The 15,853-nt window shown below is 55.9% G+C and overlaps 1 protein-coding gene across 7 annotated transcripts in view; it reads right to left on the bottom strand.

Moving 5' to 3' along the window:
• Nucleotides 1-6,988, bottom strand: part of MAP4 (microtubule associated protein 4) — a 153,434-nt gene extending 146,446 nt beyond the window's left edge. For 4 of the 7 annotated variants that reach the window (XM_063417969.1, XM_063418013.1, XM_063418022.1 and 1 more), the window contains exon 1: nucleotides 6,852-6,988. The gene's annotated coding sequence lies outside the window, so the exon portion shown is untranslated. Of the gene's footprint in view, nucleotides 1-6,162; nucleotides 6,303-6,851 lie in introns of those variants that run through there. The other 3 variants (XM_063417996.1, XM_063417987.1, XM_063417978.1) reach the window with 3 other exon arrangements.
• Nucleotides 6,989-15,853: the final 8,865 nt, after the last annotated feature.

Below are 15,853 nucleotides of genomic sequence, written 5' to 3'. Positions count from 1 at the left end.
TGAGCTGAAATGGAGTTAACACCAAACACAGCAACAGTGAGTTTGGATTCAGGGTCTGGCTTTGCTGAGGGGACTGAAGCATTTCCCAGATGAGGAGAGATTGTGGGAGAAATCCCCCCATGGGATGCACGAGTCCTACCTGCTCTGCTCAGCCCAGCTTTTCCAGCATCTCCCCAGAACCTGGCCCAAAGGACATCCACCCTTCCTTCTGGAGATGAACTCCGTGGGGGTGACGCTGAGGATGGAGCCAGGCTCTGCTCACGCTGCCAGAGACAGGGCAAGGAGCAGTGGCCACAAAGCAAAACACAGCGAGCTGAAGAGCTTCTGCATGGAGGGGCAGAGCCCTGGAGTCTCCCTCTCTGGAGCCATCCCAAACCCCCTGGACACATCCCTGTGTCACTGCCTGGCAGGGGCTGGCCTGGGAGATCCCTTCCAGCTCCAGTCACTCTGGGATCCAGGCAGCCTAAGCCTTTCCAACGAGTATCAGCCAAGGATTTTCCACCCCAAGCTCTTGCTCATGCCACTGACAGCATTTCCCCACCACGTTTTCCCCAGCAAAGCCAGTGTGATGAGTGCTTGGCATCCCCTTCTCCAAGCAGTTGTTTCTACTTCCCCTTTAACAGAATTGATGCAGCTTCTAAAATTAGTGGTGGAAATCCCACCTGAGCCCCGACCCATTTCTCACTGCCCCATTTCACTGCACCGAACTCGTGGCACAACAACCTGCTCGAAAGCACGAGGTGGAGGAGGGCTGGAACCTCAAACGAGTTTTGTTAGAGAAAACAGAAGTCATAACATGGAAACAAACCCTCAGTATCAGCTCCTGGAAGGACAAACTGCCGGAGTATCTCCAGCCAAGAGCCAACACACCACAGTCCCTGCAAGGAACACGTGGGAGGCGGGAGAAACAAGAGCAGGTAGAAGCACCTGGATGTTTCTGTGCCCGTTCCAGGGGATTTGAAGCACTTCACAAACATCGTTTAAGTTACATGGAGATGTTTGCCCCAGTCCTCAGTGTGAGAGCTGAGAGTTTCCCCTCCCAAGAACGAATTGAGCTCCGGCACTTCGGGAGTCACAACTGCAGAGCATGTAAACACACTTTGAAATTGCCCTGATAAATGCTCCCATCCTTTTACTTTGTTTAGAGCAAGCGTCAACACCCTAAATTCAGCTGAAAAACAGCTTTTGGGGATGATGTAGCTCTAATACAATTTTACAAAAGACAATGACTCACTCCCAGGCGGGAATGTGTTGGAAGTCTATGACCTAATGCTCAGAGACGTTTGCTTTTCCAAAAGGTCCAGTTTGACTCTGTACAGTATCTCCCCAAGCAGTGAAGTTTTTAAAAAAGAGAGGTTTTGCACACAGGAATTTACACAATTACCTCATTTTTTGTCTTTTTTTTCCACTTCTAGTCAAAATCCAGCCAGCTGATCTGCAGTTTCCCTAACCTCACTTTCAGCCTTGCCTTTCCCCATCACCCCATCCCTGGACTTGTTCTCCAGCCCCGAGGAGCCCTGCCCCAAGGTGCCAGGCAGCCCCGGGAGCTCCTCAGCACACAGGGATGGAGAGGTTAAAATTCAAGCGTCAGGACACACCAGACATGGAAGATGAGCCAGCCCTGAGCACCTGACAGACGAGCAAGACCAGCCTACTCCATGCTCAACTGGATTCCCCACAGGCCTGCTGAGGCTCCTCCAGCTGTGAAGGGCTGGTTTTTCAGATGTTCTCCTCAGCCAGCAGCTGGGAGAGATTCCTGAGGAACTTTGTCCCAACACAAAGCCCAGAATCCTGGGATCCATTCATGGTTCCAAGCTGCTGCTCACACTTGCAAAGACCCGGATAAAAAGGGGCGAAGTGTAGGAGGAAAATGGGAGTGAGTGACACAGGCTAATCAGGATTTCCATCATGCTAATGGATGTGATTAAGTGCATACTTCTCCCAGAAGGCTCCTGCAGCTCCTGGAGCAGCCTGCTCGGCAGCACGCAGCGCTGCTCATCCCGCTGTAATCCACTGCTGCCCCGTGGGTCACGCCACCCGCCCAGGGACACACCTGCACCCAACCTTCCTCCCACCACCCTGCCACCCTGCCACCCTGCCACCCTGCCCCTCTGCCACCCTGCCCCTCTGCCACCCTGCCACCCTGCCCCTCTGCCACCCTGCCACCACACTCCTCTTGGGCAGGGGACAGAGCCCAGCACGGTGTCTGTGCTAAACTCTCTTTCTGAGGGGAGTTCCAGCTCTGAGAGACTGGAAATCCAACCTTGGCAAAGGAGAGCTAATCCAGGGCTGCTGTGTTACACAAACCTCCCTCGATAACACAACTACAACCACTGTTTGTGTTTGCCAGTTCTGTTCAAATCACAGGGACACTGTGAGCTTTATCTCAGGGCTGGTATCTTGCTACTCCCCGGAGGAACTACCCATTCAGCAGTGGCCACTCTACCCAAGAAGAGTTCTGAGAGGCAGAGAGTAAAACAAGGCAAGGATTAGAAGAGCAGCAAGGAGCAGCCTTTCCTAAGAGCCAGGGAAGGAGCCAGCCCCTGCCCTCCCTGTCTCCAGGGGAGCACAGAATAAATAACCCAGCACCCTCCCACCTCCCAGCAGACACTTCCAGGGAGCAGTGTGCATTGTGGAATTGGGATACACCATCATTTACCTGTACAGCCACTTTTATCCAGGGAGTAACCCACACTTCCCATTAACTCCTGTGTTTTCTACAGCAACAACTGCAAAAAGTTTTGCTGTCCAGCATTCCAAAATATGGGCTTTTATGGCAACATAGAAAAATGAGTAACTTACTCAGAGGATCCAAGACTGACCTTGTTTGGGGCAAATCCTCAGCACTGTCCTTACATAATTTTTAAGAGTGCTAGAGAGTCACACCAGTGTCTGTTCATAATCCTTCAGGGTCAGATTTCCCAATAATTTTAAATAAATTTAATATTTCATAATTTCTAACATACTATTAAGAACCCAGAGCAACACAGGGCACCAGTGTGAGCCACAAGTATTTCATTCTCCTCATTACCAAGTTAAAATCTGCATGACATCTACAGCAACTGATTTCACTGACCTTTTCTTCCCACGAGAAATTCCTTCCCATGTGCGGAACACTAAGCCATGGAATCGGTTTCTGAGCCGTGGGAGGAGAAACCCCTCCCACAGGGCACAGGAGTCCTACCTGCTCTGCTCAGCCCAGCTTTTCCAGCAGCTCCCAAGAGCCTGCTCCAAGGGACATCCACCCTTTCTTGTGGGGATGAACTCTTGTGGCTCTGGCTCAAGGCTCGAGCTCGCTGCCACCCTCCCGTGTGCTGCAGTCACAGACCCTGGCTCCTCTCACCTACAGCTCACTACCATTCATTTGTCTTCAAGGAGGAAAAAGACAAAGCACAGAAATTATCAGTTCAATTGCTGGTAAAGCACAAGGAAGCTGTGGACACAGACATTTGACTAAGCGAGAGATTCATCTGTTTTATTCGGGACAGGAAGCACAAACACAGAGTTCCAGGAAATAACTCTGCCTTTCAGAGCACTATCAGCTACTTCAATTTGCCTTTGAAACTCCACAAGTACCTACACAAATTATAATTTTGTTGTCTGCAATCTGACTCGCAACAACACGATGAGTAACACGCCTTGAACTCCTCATTCTCAGCGGAGGAGACTGGAATTTTATCTTCCAATCTATGTCTGGCCTAGCAAAAGAAATTATTTGGGGTTTTTCTGGACCAAACCAAGGTACAGCCACACGTAACTTCGCTTTCAAGTAACCACCACTTTCATTTGAACTGCAAGTAGCTTGAATTCACCCTGACAGACTTAAACCCTGTCTGACCAGTGGCTTCCCTGAGTCATAAGTTTGGTGTGGGGCAGAATTTGAAAGCTTGCACAGTGCAGAGAGACAAATGCAGCCCAAGCAGTGAGTGATGGAGACACGACTGGTTCAGCAAACAGCAGGTGAGTTTAAACCTCAGGTACACAACAGCAGGAACATGCAATGGGTGCAAACCAGAGCTGAACTCTGCAAGAACCCAGAGCTCACTGAATGGCTCAGATCCATTTATTCCTAGGGAGGAGAGGCAACCACTAAAATACTACAGGGGTTGGGACCTCAAATATAATTACAGCTCCATTGGCTGAAATTACAGCTGTGTCAGCCCTTTTACCAGCAGGAATACGTAATTCATTTGGTCCAACTGAGCTTCATCAGACTTCACATAACGAGCTTAAGGCTGGAAATCCAGTCCTGCCCCAGCCTCCACTCAGCCTCACCTTCTGACCCTCCAGAACCCCAATTTGCTCCTGTTCTCACTGCTGCTCAGGCTGTTGGAGGTGTGGGGGTGTTTAATATCATCACAGAACAGTTTGGGCAACTCTCTGGGACTTAAAACCCTGGCTTAAACTGCCTGGTGTCCCTGAGAGGGAACAAACGAGTGCACTGAGCCCAAATACCTCAGAATTAGCACTTCCACCTGTAAATGGCACTCCCCAGCACAGCCTGCTCCCAGAGCAGCCCAGCTTTGGGGCAGCAGTGTCTGGCAGCCTGTGGGGTGCTTATCCCACCCCAGTGCTCACCCAAACAGGGTGACCAAACTCATCACCTACCACAGCACCCACAACCTGCAGAGCTCCCCACAGACAAAGTGGGCACCCTGCCCCAACAGATCTCCAGAGACCCTGCCCCAGCACAGCCCCACACACCCTGCCAGGGGAGGTGTGCAGCTGGCAGAGCACAGCACGGGTGTCCCACGGTGTCCCCTACCCCAGCGGGCAGCACAGGGACAGGGCCTGGCACAGCCCTGGCTTTGGAGGAACAAGCTGATAAAGGCAGGATCCGCTGCCATAAGCGTCCTCCAGCAGCCTCCCCTTTGGTCTTTAAGGACAGGAGTGACATAATCCTCTCCTAATATCAGCTGAGGGCTCGGGGGGAACAGGGGTGACCCACAAACTGTCCCCATGGCAACACTGGGCTCTAGCTGAACTCCCCGGGCTGGCATCTTCAAACCACTGACACTTCTTTGTATTATCTGATCTTTCCCTGATGTCATTTCTGCAGAGACACATAAAAACAGATTTAATAATATCCACGGCCTTCAGCTTCACAGTCAACAATCACAGTCACAAACAGATCAGCTACTCTGCCTTCAAGCTTATTATTTGTCACTAACATGTAATTATTACCAAACTAAACAAAAGACACAGGATACTGCTGCTGTTGCAACAGCGAGTAAGTTCAGCTCTTTTTCAAACTGAAAAAGCCCATCTCTTCTGATGCAAGAAGGCACAAAAGAATAAAAAATGAAAACCTTTGAAAGAGGCCATGAATCCTCCAAAACGCATCTGGAAGGATAATCAGAAATTTCATCAGTTCTTGCAAAGAAAAACAAACAAAAACCCAGAAAGTAAATTTGACAGCTCTGTCCAGCCAATGTCACCTTTATCATAATTGTCTTGTCAACCTGAATAATTCTGAGTTACAACTTCTCTTTCTCAAACAAAGGAGGAGTTAATCAAGCAGCACCTTATAGATACAATACCAGTAAAACACACCAGATGGGACACCAGGCCCTGGCAAGGAGAAAAGAAGCTTTAGAGTTGTAAAACTGCAGGGCAGTCCTGTCTTTAGTTTACAAAATGAAGCTCGAGCAGCATCACAGGCAGAGCAGGAGGAGGCCCTGAGCAAGGCTTTACTCCACACTGAAACGCTGAGCAGCACTTGGATGGCTATTGTGTTACTCGAGGAGCCTTGCAGCTGGAAGAGTGAGCTGGGAAGAACACGGTTCACTGAACAGATGATTCCAGCTTAAAAAAATAAATAAAAACTTTTTTTAAAACTCTAAAATCAATGGGTTAAACTGCTAAATCCATAGGGGAATTAGGGGAAGGAAATAAGCGAGGGAACAACCAAGTAAGAGAGACCAAGAAACACCTAAAGTAGAGAGAACTAACCACCTAAATTCAGGTTCAGCACGTTCACAGACAGGGCTTTTAACACACCCCTCTAAGAGAGGGAGAGCGTACAACACTCATACTACCAGGATACACTTAGAACCAGCTTCTGGCAGCAGAGCAGCATCTGCAGAACTCCACCGTCCTGAGCCTAAACTTATTAACAGCAGCCCTGCATGCCGCCGTGGCGAACATGTGTTTAATCTGTACCTCAGGCCGGCCGCGCTGTGCAGAAGTTTGCTCATCCCGAAAGCGGGCCCGCTCCGCAGGCACGGCCGCCGATGACTGAGCACAGGCCCGGAGCCTGGCGCATCCCGGCCCGCCACACCCAGCGCTGCGAGCCGCTCTGCCCGCTCATCCGCACCCCGCAGCCTCCTTATAAAGCCGGCACTGCGAGGGATCCAGCGGGGGCACGGCGGCGAAGGACGGGGAGAAAAGGCGGCACGGAAAGTTTCGAGGCGTCCCAAGGAGAAGTGTGGAACCGCTGCGTCGCCCTTGAGCGAAACGCGCGGGTCCCTGCGCTCGGGGGAGCCGGATCCGACCGGGGCCTGCGGGAGCAACGCCCGGGAACGCCGGGGGCCCCCGGACCCAGCCCGGCCCCTGCCCCCGAGCAACAAAGCCGCGCCCCGGCAGCGCCCGCTCCCTCCGCCGGCTCCCCCGGGAGATGCTCGGGGATGCTGCGGGCGCTCCCCGCGCGGCTCCCGCGCCCCGCAGCCCCTGCCGCCCCCCGGCCCGGCCCGGCCCGCCCGGCCCGCCCGGCCCCGGCCCACCGGACACCGGCGAGGCCGGAGCCCCCGCTCGGCCCGCGCCGCCCCTCCGCCGCGTCGGAAGGCGCCGCGCCCTTAGCGCGGTGTCCCCGCGCCCCGTCCCCGGCCGCAGCCCCCTCCCCGCGGCCTTACCGAGCGGCGGGGGCGCGGGGCAGCGCCGGGACGGAGGCGCCTGGCGAGTGTCGCTGTCCCCTGCGGGCCCGGCGGGAGGAGGAGCGGGGAGCGGAGCCGCGCTGGCCGCGCGCCGAGCGCACTACCCTGCTGGCTGAGGAGGCGGGGCTCGCGCCGCCCGGCCCAATCAGCGCCGAGCCGCGCCCAGCACCGACCAATCAGCGCCAGCGCGGGCGGCGCGCGGCCGCGCGGGGCGGAGGCGGCGCTGCGGTGAACGGGCAGAGCGGTTGGGTGCGGCGCGGGGCCGGGAGGGGGCGGGGCCAGGGGAGGGGGCGGGGCAGGGGCAGGGCCAAGGGGCGGCGATGGAGGACGGGGCTGAGGGGACAGAGGGGCTGAGGGAACAGAGGGGCTGAGGGGACAGGGGAGCTGAGGGGACAGAGGAGCTGAAGGGACAGAGGAGCTGAGGGGACAGAGGGGACAGGGGGGCTGAGGGGACAGGGGGGCTGAGGGGACAGAGGGGACAGGGGGGCTGAGGGGACAGGGGGGCTGAGGGGACAGAGGGGACAGGGGGGCTGAGGGGACAGGGGAGCTGAGGGAACAGAGGAGCTGAGGGAACAGAGGGGACAGAGGGGACAGGGGAGCTGAAGGGACAGAGGAGCTGAGAGGACAGAGGGGACAGAGGGGCTGAGGGGACAGAGGAGCTGAGGGGAAAGAGGAGCTGAGGGGACAGAGGGGACAGAGGAGCTGAGGGGACAGAGGGGCTGAAGGGACAGAGGAACACGGCTGAGAGGGGCTGAGGGGACGCGGCTGAGGGGATGAAGGAGATCCCTTCTGATGAAGGGTGAGGTGGGGCAGGAAAGGACGATATTTAAAAGGGAAGAGGAGACGCTGGGAGCGTGTGCACAGCTGTGTGGCACGGAACTCGTGGCTGCGGAGGAGCTGCAAGGAGTGCGGTGATAAAGCAGTGCCCGGGGACAGATGGAGCGCCCAGCCGCCCTCCAGGTGGCCGAACAGCAGGGACCACTCGTGCTGCTGCTCATAATCCTCCGTGGCCCTTCTGGCCCACAAAGACAGCCCTCTGCGCCTGCAGGAGGGCAGGAGGAGAGCAGGGAAACAGGATAAAGGGATGAAGTGTGCGTAGTGAGGGAGGAAAGGACATGTTTTTACAGCAGGCACAGCTGCAGAGTCACAGAATCACAGGCTGGCTTGGGTTGGAACCGACCTTAAGGATCATCCAGTGCCACCCCTGCCATGGCAGGGACACCTCCCACTGTCCCAGGCTGCTCCAAACTCCATCCAACCTGGCCTTGGGCACTGCCAGGGATGCAGGGGCAGCCACAGCTGCTCTGGGCACCCTGTGCCAGGGCCTGCCAACCCTCGCAGCCAAGAATTCCTTCCCAATAAACATTCTAAATCTACCCTCCTTCACTTTAAAGCCATTCTCCCTTGTCCTCTCCCTCCATCCCTCCATCCCTCACCCCAAGTCCCTCTCCAACTCTCTTGTAGCCCCTTTAGGCCCTGGAACTCCCCAGCCCAAGAGTCCCTCTCGTCACTGCTCTGCCCTGGGACACCAAGCCAGTGACCACAACTGAGTGTGACATCCAGCCCCTTCCTTATCCACCGGGTGCTCCATCCATGAAATCCCTGTCTCTCCTTCCATGAAATCCCTGTCTCTCCTTCCATGAAATCCCTGTCTCTCCTTCCATGAAACCCCTGTCTCTCCTTCCATGAAATCCCTGTCTCTCCTTCCATGAAACCCCTGTCTCTCCTTCCATGAAACCCCTGTCTCTCCTTCCATGAAACCCCTGTCTCTCCTTCCATGAAATTCCTGTCTCTCTATCCATGAAACCCCTGTCTCTCCTTCCATGAAATCCCTGTCTCTCCTTCCATGAAATCCCTGTCTCTCCTTCCATGAAACCCCTGTCTCTCCATCCATGAAACCCCTGTCTCTCCATCCATGAAATCCCTGTCTCTCCTTCCATGAAATCCCTGTCTCTCCATCCATGAAATCCCTGTCTCTCCATCCATGAAACCCCTGTCTCTCCATCCAGGCAATCCCCATCTCTCCAGTTGGAGACTGGATGTTGTTTGGATGTTGTTTGGGTGTTGTGTGGGACAGTCGGACACTTTGCACCAGTCCCAGCGGGTGACACCGCTCACTGTTCCCTCACCCACCACCACCGTGGCCTCCAGACGAGCAGAGGGGACACTGGGTTGGTGCAGTGACAGCCACCACTCCAGAGGAGCATTAAGCCTCATTCCTCATGGATAAACCATCACAGTGTGTTTTGGGAGTGAACAGGCGGCAGGGAGGGAGGGACACTGTCCCCTGTCTGCTGACAGCAAGGCTCCTGCATGTCCCCAGGGCTCTGTGTCACCCGTGTGCCCAGAGGGAGCTGCAGGGCTACCAAATCATGAAAATATGGGACACGCTGGCCTGCTAGATAAGAAAATCAAAGCTTGTGACTAAGTTAAAACAAAAATAGGTGTGTCTCATGTCTGGTCACTGGAGGGAGGAAACACCCTTGGCATGAGGTGTGGGAGGGGGCACACCCCATGCAGGCAGGGTTCAGCTGCACCTTCTGCCCACCCCTCTGCCAGCCTCCCAAGCCTGGGTACCTTTCCAGGGCTGGAGCTGGTGAGGGGAAATCCTGTGTCCTGCTGGAAGGCAGATCCATAACAACTGCTTGTACCATGTGCTATTTTTAACCTCCGAGATAAAATAGCATCCTGATGGCTTTCTTTGGAAGGATTGGGCAGTGGTTTGAATTTCAGGGCTGTCCCAGCCTACCCTGATCATCAGACACTTAAAGATCCCTCTCTCTCCTCAGGAAATCCACCTGTCTTCCCTCTGGAGCCTTTCTGCTGCCTGTCTCCAGACAAGGTGCACCCTGTTCCTAGAGCAGGGCGGTGCTTCCTGTGTGTGTGGAACAGACCCAGTCATACAACAAAAAGCTGGGGTTAAAATTGTAATACAACAAAGGGCAGGTGTTACACCAGTGCACATCTGATCACTGGGCTGACTGCCTTTGGCTTCAAAAGCAGCTTCTGGGTCATTCCTCCTAAATTCTGAGCCTAGAATTTATTCCTCAAAAGGAAAACCCGAGAGCCCAAAGCCAGGCCTCCGCTGGACAGCGACCACAGGAGCAAACCTTTGGTGGGTCAAGGATATGGTGTGCCCAGGCCTCTCCCTGTCACACAACAGCTCTGACACCTCACCCAAACCCCAGCCAGGCACACCTGAAATCAGAAAGCAGAGCAGGCAGAGCCCTGCAATGCCATAGGTGTGTCCATTGCAAAGTACAAACTGCAGCAGGGAACTGTCCTCGGTAATCCAAGCATCCCCATGGAATTACACGAGGGCTTCCGACCTCCCCAAGCCTGGCTGTGCGACCCTGGGCTCCCAACAGCACCACAGCTTCGGGTTTCCTTCCATGAAACCAAGGAAATCATGGAATAGTTGGGAGGGAGGGAGGGAGGGAGGGAGGGAGGGAGGGAGGGAAGGAGGGAGGGAGGGAGGGAGGGAGGGAGGGAGGAAGGGAGGGAGGAAGGAAGGGAGGAAGGGAGGAAGGGAGGAAGGGAGGAAGGGAGGAAGGGAGGAAGGGAGGAAGGGAGGAAGGGAGGAAGGGAGGAAGGAAGGAAGGAAGGGAGGAAGGAAGGAAGGAAGGAAGGAAGGAAGGAAGGAAGGAAGGAAGGAAGGAAGGAAGGAAGGAAGGAAGGAAGGAAGGAAGGAAGGAAGGAAGGAAGGAAGGAAGGAAGGAAGGAAGGAAGGAAGGAAGGAAGGAAGGAAGGAAGGAAGGAAGGAAGGAAGGAAGGAAGGAAGGAAGGAAGGAAGGAAGGAAGGAAGGAAGGAAGGAAGGAAGGAAGGAAGGAAGGAAGGAAGGAAGGAAGGAAGGAAGGAAGGAAGGAAGGAAGGAAGGAAGGAAGGAAGGAAGGAAGGAAGGAAGGAAGGAAGGAAGGAAGGAAGGAAGGAAGGAAGGAAGGAAGGAAGGAAGGAAGGAAGGAAGGAAGGAAGGAAGGAAGGAAGGAAGGAAGGAAGGAAGGAAGGAAGGAAGGAAGGAAGGAAGGAAGGAAGGAAGGAAGGAAGGAAGGAAGGAAGGAAGGAAGGAAGGAAGGAAGGAAGGAAGGAAGGAAGGAAGGAAGGAAGGAAGGAAGGAAGGAAGGAAGGAAGGAAGGAAGGAAGGGCTTCCCAGGGCACTGTTAAATATGAAACTTGCTTGGTTTAGTTTAAATTCTGATGTCTATTCTCTGCTTCCTGGGAGCAACCTCAGGCCACACTCTGTTTGTTGCCTCCCCACATACTTCACCTGTGCAAAAATTCAAAGCATCTCCTTTATCTTTATTTGTCCCTCTAAAGAACATAACCTATTTCTCCACTTGCTTTTCCAGACTCCAAGTCCTCTCCATCTCCATGTGTCCTGGAAGGGAGGGCAGTGTGAGCCAATGTCCTCGGTGTGAGGCAGACAAAATGTGTGAGATGTCACAGGTGTGTCTGTCCTTGTCCCAGCAGAGGGGGGATTTTGTTTGCTGGGGTTGGTGGCAGGACAGAGGGTGTTTAAGCTCTGCCCTTTCATTAAGCCAGACAGGGAAAGTGGCTTTGGAAAAGGGAAAGGGCCTGGCTCATCTCCCTGAGGAGTCACTCTTGGCCAGCCCCTTTAGCCCAGCAGGGCAGGTGGGGCAGCCAGCACCAGGGCTGCTCTCGGCGTGGGCTGACCGTGCGGGGTGAGTCACCCGTGGGCACCGGGAGAGCTGCAGAGGGAAAGCCCAGAGCGGGGAACGCTCGTTTGTCACCGCTTTGATGGGAGCCGTGCAAATGAGGGACGCCGGGTGACACAGCCATCCCAGGGCACTGACAGCACAAGGGCTGGAGATAAGAGTAATGACCGGGCAGCTCCCCTGCCCGTCTGGCACCGGCTCGGCATTCCCTGCGCAAAGCACGGGATGTGGCAGCACTGTGGGGCCTGTCCGGGTCTGTCCTGGCTGTGGGGTCTGTCCTGGCTGTGGGGTCTGTCCCAGCTGTGGGGTCTGTCCCAGCTGTGGGGTCTGTCCAGGCTGTGGGGTCTGTCCCAGCTGTGGGGTCTGTCCAGGCTGTGGGGTCTGTCCCAGCTCCGGGGTCTGTCCAGGCTGTGGGGTTTGTCCAGGCTGTGGGGTCTGTCCCGGCTGTGGGGTCTGTCATGGCTGTGGGGTCTGTCCCAGCTCCAGGGTCTGTCCCAGCTCCGGGGTCTGTCCCAGCTCCGGGGCAGCGCAGGCTGAGCTGTCACTCCTCACATCCCTCACTCATCCCGGGCAGGCAGCAGAGCTGCTGGGCAGGGGTCACGTCCAAAAATGAGTGCCCAGCAGTGCTATCAGTAAGTAATGAACACGAACTCTATCAGGGAGAAAAACTCAAGAAGCAGATCTGGATGGGGTTTGAGTGAGCAGGGAATTGCCTCCACACTTGGAGCAGCACCCACGGACTCTCATTTTCGGGAAATTTCAGCTCATTCACTTTTGAAAATGAATGTCTGTGAACAGCTTAGAGAATTTGGATGCTGTTACAAAACAAACATCTCATCACTCCTGTATCATGGATCAAGGATGCAAGGACAAGGTAACTACTCAATGAGGCAGGACGCGGCTCCGGAGACAACAAAAGCCTCGTGGGTCACTGCCAGACATTTGCCAGCCAGACGAGGCTGCTCTGCTTATCAAAGCTAACTCCAGCACAGTGGAAGGCGTGGAATTTCGGTCAGGGATCCCTGCCATCCCAGAGACCTGTCAAGGCTCTCTGGCTGGTCATGGGATTTGCCTTGCAGCTGGCACACCCCGTGATCCCCTGATCGGGGATCTCTCCGTCAGCTGTAACCTGCTGTGGGGACACAGAGGAGGAGGAGGAGGAGGAGGAGGAAGGTGGCTGGGGCTGCACTGAGGCTGGGGCAGTGACTTCCATTGCTGAGAGCTCCATGGTCCCAGAAAACAGCTCCTGCTGCTGCCCTGCACCGCAGGACCTGCTGTGAGTGACCTGGGACACTTCCCACACCCGGCACAGGGACAGGAGCTCGGGATTTCCCGTGTGGGAAGAGGAGAAGCTGCAGAGGCTTGTCAGGATGCAGTAGCTGATACCTGCATCGTCCTTTCCCCAAGCACAGCCTTGTCCTGGGGCAGCCTGGCCTCCTGGAGGGCTTCATCCTGCTCCTCTGCAGAGGGCTTTGGGTATCAGAGCTGATCTCTTCTCTAGCCTGGGCCTTCATAAGCCCAGCCCAATTATTCTGAGGCAGAAAAATCGAGTCTGTGCTGTAACGACAGAATGAAATGTCCTCAGGAGTGTGCGCGTAGCCTTAAGTTACCTTTTATAAATAGGTTAACAGCTGGAGGGCCCGTGCTTGTTTAAAGGGAAAAGACATACAGGACATGCCCTATATGATATGTTCCATCCTAAGCAATTCTGCCACTCTGCTGATTTATATCTGCAGATTAAAGGATTTGCCTTTCAATCAAATCATTCTCCTCAAACTCCCAAGTGGGGGACAGAGGGGACTGTGACATTCTGCACCCGGTGCAGCTCTCCCTGGTGCAGCCACGGATGTTTCCTTCCTTGCTGCTCCCAAATTCCTCCTGATCACTCTGATGGTGATTTGCTGTTTCTTGGGGGACAGGAGAGGGTGAGAGGGTTTGGGCCCTGAGGAGCTCCCAGCCTGAGCTGGACAGAGCTCGTAACCAGGAGTGACAAAAGCTGCCTGATGAGACACCAGACAGTGCTCTGGGGAAAAGCCATCTGCAGAGAGCCCTCCCCAGCGGGCCTGAGGTCTGCAAGAAGTTTTGTGCAAGTCATAAGGACAGCGTGTCAGGGACAGGGCCGGCGCTGGTTTCATTCACTGCTCCCTCCTCGGCCGAGCAGGTCCAAAATGAGGGGCAGGGAGCAGCACAGGGGACAGCTGTGACCGCTCACCTGCGGGCTGGAGGAGAGGCTGGGGTGTGACACAAAGGACAAGGTGTGCAGGGGATTGCCAGGCTCTGCTGTGACACCTGCTGTGACACCTGCTATGACACCTGCTGCCACTGCGGGGACACACCGAGGGACCTGGGAAAGGCAGCCAGGGCCACCTCTGGTGTGGGGCTGTGTGTCTGGGGACAGCTGTGCCAGGTGAGCAGTGCCAGGTGTGCTGTGCCAGGTGTGCTGTGCCAGGTGTGCTGTGCCAGGTGAGCAGTGACAGGTGAGCTGTGCCAGGTGTGCTGTGCCAGGTGAGCAGTGACAGGTGTGCTGTGCCAGGTGAGCAGTGCCAGGTGAGCAGTGACAGGTGAGCAGTGACAGGTGAGCTGTGCCAGGTGTGCTGTGCCAGGTGAGCTGTGCCAGAGCTGTGCCAGGTGAGCTGTGCCAGGTGTGCTGTGCCAGGTGAGCAGTGCCAGGTGAGCAGTGACAGGTGAGCAGTGACAGGTGAGCTGTGCCAGGTGTGCTGTGCCAGGTGAGCAGTGACAGGTGTGCTGTGCCAGGTGAGCAGTGACAGGTGTGCTGTGCCAGGTGAGCTGTGCCAGGTGAGCAGTGACAGGTGAGCTGTGCCAGGTGAGCAGTGCCAGGTGAGCAGTGACAGGTGAGCAGTGACAGGTGAGCAGTGCCAGGTGAGCTGTGCCAGGTCAGCAGTGACAGGTGAGCAGTGCCAGGTGAGCTGTGCCAGGTGAGCAGTGCCAGGTGAGCAGTGACAGGTGAGCAGTGACAGGTGTGCTGTGCCAGGTGAGCAGTGCCAGGTGAGCAGTGCCAGGTGAGCTGTGCCAGGTGAGCTGTGCCAGGTGTGCTGTGACAGAGCTGTGCCAGGTGAGCTGTGCCAGGTGAGCAGTGCCAGGTGAGCAGTGACAGGTGAGCTGTGCCAGGTGAGCAGTGCCAGGTGAGCAGTGACAGGTGAGCTGTGCCAGGTGAGCAGTGACAGGTGAGCAGTGCCAGGTGAGCTGTGCCAGGTGTGCTGTGCCAGGTGTGCTGTGCCAGGTGAGCTGTGCCAGGTGAGCAGTGACAGGTGAGCTGTGCCAGGTGAGCAGTGCCAGGTGTGCTGTGCCAGGTGAGCAGTGACAGGTGAGCAGTGACAGGTGTGCTGTGCCAGGTGAGCTGTGCCAGGTGTGCTGTGCCAGGTGAGCTGTGCCAGGTGAGCAGTGACAGGTGAGCAGTGACAGGTGAGCAGTGCCAGGTGAGCTGTGCCAGGTGTGCTGTGCCAGGTGAGCAGTGCCAGGTGAGCAGTGCCAGGTGAGCAGTGACAGGTGAGCAGTGACAGGTGAGCAGTGCCAGGTGTGCTGTGCCAGGTGAGCAGTGCCAGGTGAGCAGTGACAGGTGAGCAGTGCCAGGTGAGCTGTGCCAGGTGAGCACTGACAGGTGAGCTGTGCCAGGTGAGCAGTGACAGGTGAGCAGTGACAGGTGAGCAGTGCCAGGTGTGCTGTGCCAGGTGAGCAGTGCCAGGTGAGCAGTGCCAGGTGAGCAGTGCCAGGTGTGCTGTGCCAGGTGTGCTGTGCCAGGTCAGCAGTGACAGGTGAGCAGTGACAGGTGAGCTGTGACAGGTGAGCTGTGCCAGAGCTGTGCCAGGTGAGCAGTGACAGGTGAGCAGTGCCAGGTGAGCAGTGACAGGTGAGCTGTGACAGGTGTGCTGTGCCAGGTGAGCAGTGACAGGTGAGCAGTGACAGGTGAGCAGTGACAGGTGTGCTGTGCCAGGTCAGCAGTGACAGGTGAGCTGTGCCAGGTCAGCAGTGACAGGTGTGCTGTGCCAGGTCAGCAGTGACAGGTGAGCTGTGACAGGTGAGCAGTGACAGGTGAGCAGTGCCAGGTGTGCTGTGCCAGGTGTGCTGTGCCAGGTCAGCAGTGACAGGTGAGCAGTGACAGGTGAGCTGTGACAGGTGAGCTGTGCCAGAGCTGTGCCAGGTGAGCAGTGACAGGTGAGCAGTGCCAGGTGAGCAGTGACAGGTGAGCTGTGACAGGTGTGCTGTGCCAGGTGAGCAGTGACAGGTGAGCAGTGACAGGTGAGCAGTGACAGGTGTGCTGTGCCAGGTCAGCAGTGACAGGTGTGCTG

This window comes from Prinia subflava, chromosome 1 (assembly GCF_021018805.1).
Source record: "Prinia subflava isolate CZ2003 ecotype Zambia chromosome 1, Cam_Psub_1.2, whole genome shotgun sequence".
NCBI lineage: Eukaryota > Metazoa > Chordata > Aves > Passeriformes > Cisticolidae > Prinia > Prinia subflava.
Note: the sequence above shows the minus strand (reverse complement) of the source record. Positions and strands in the feature narration are given on the sequence as shown.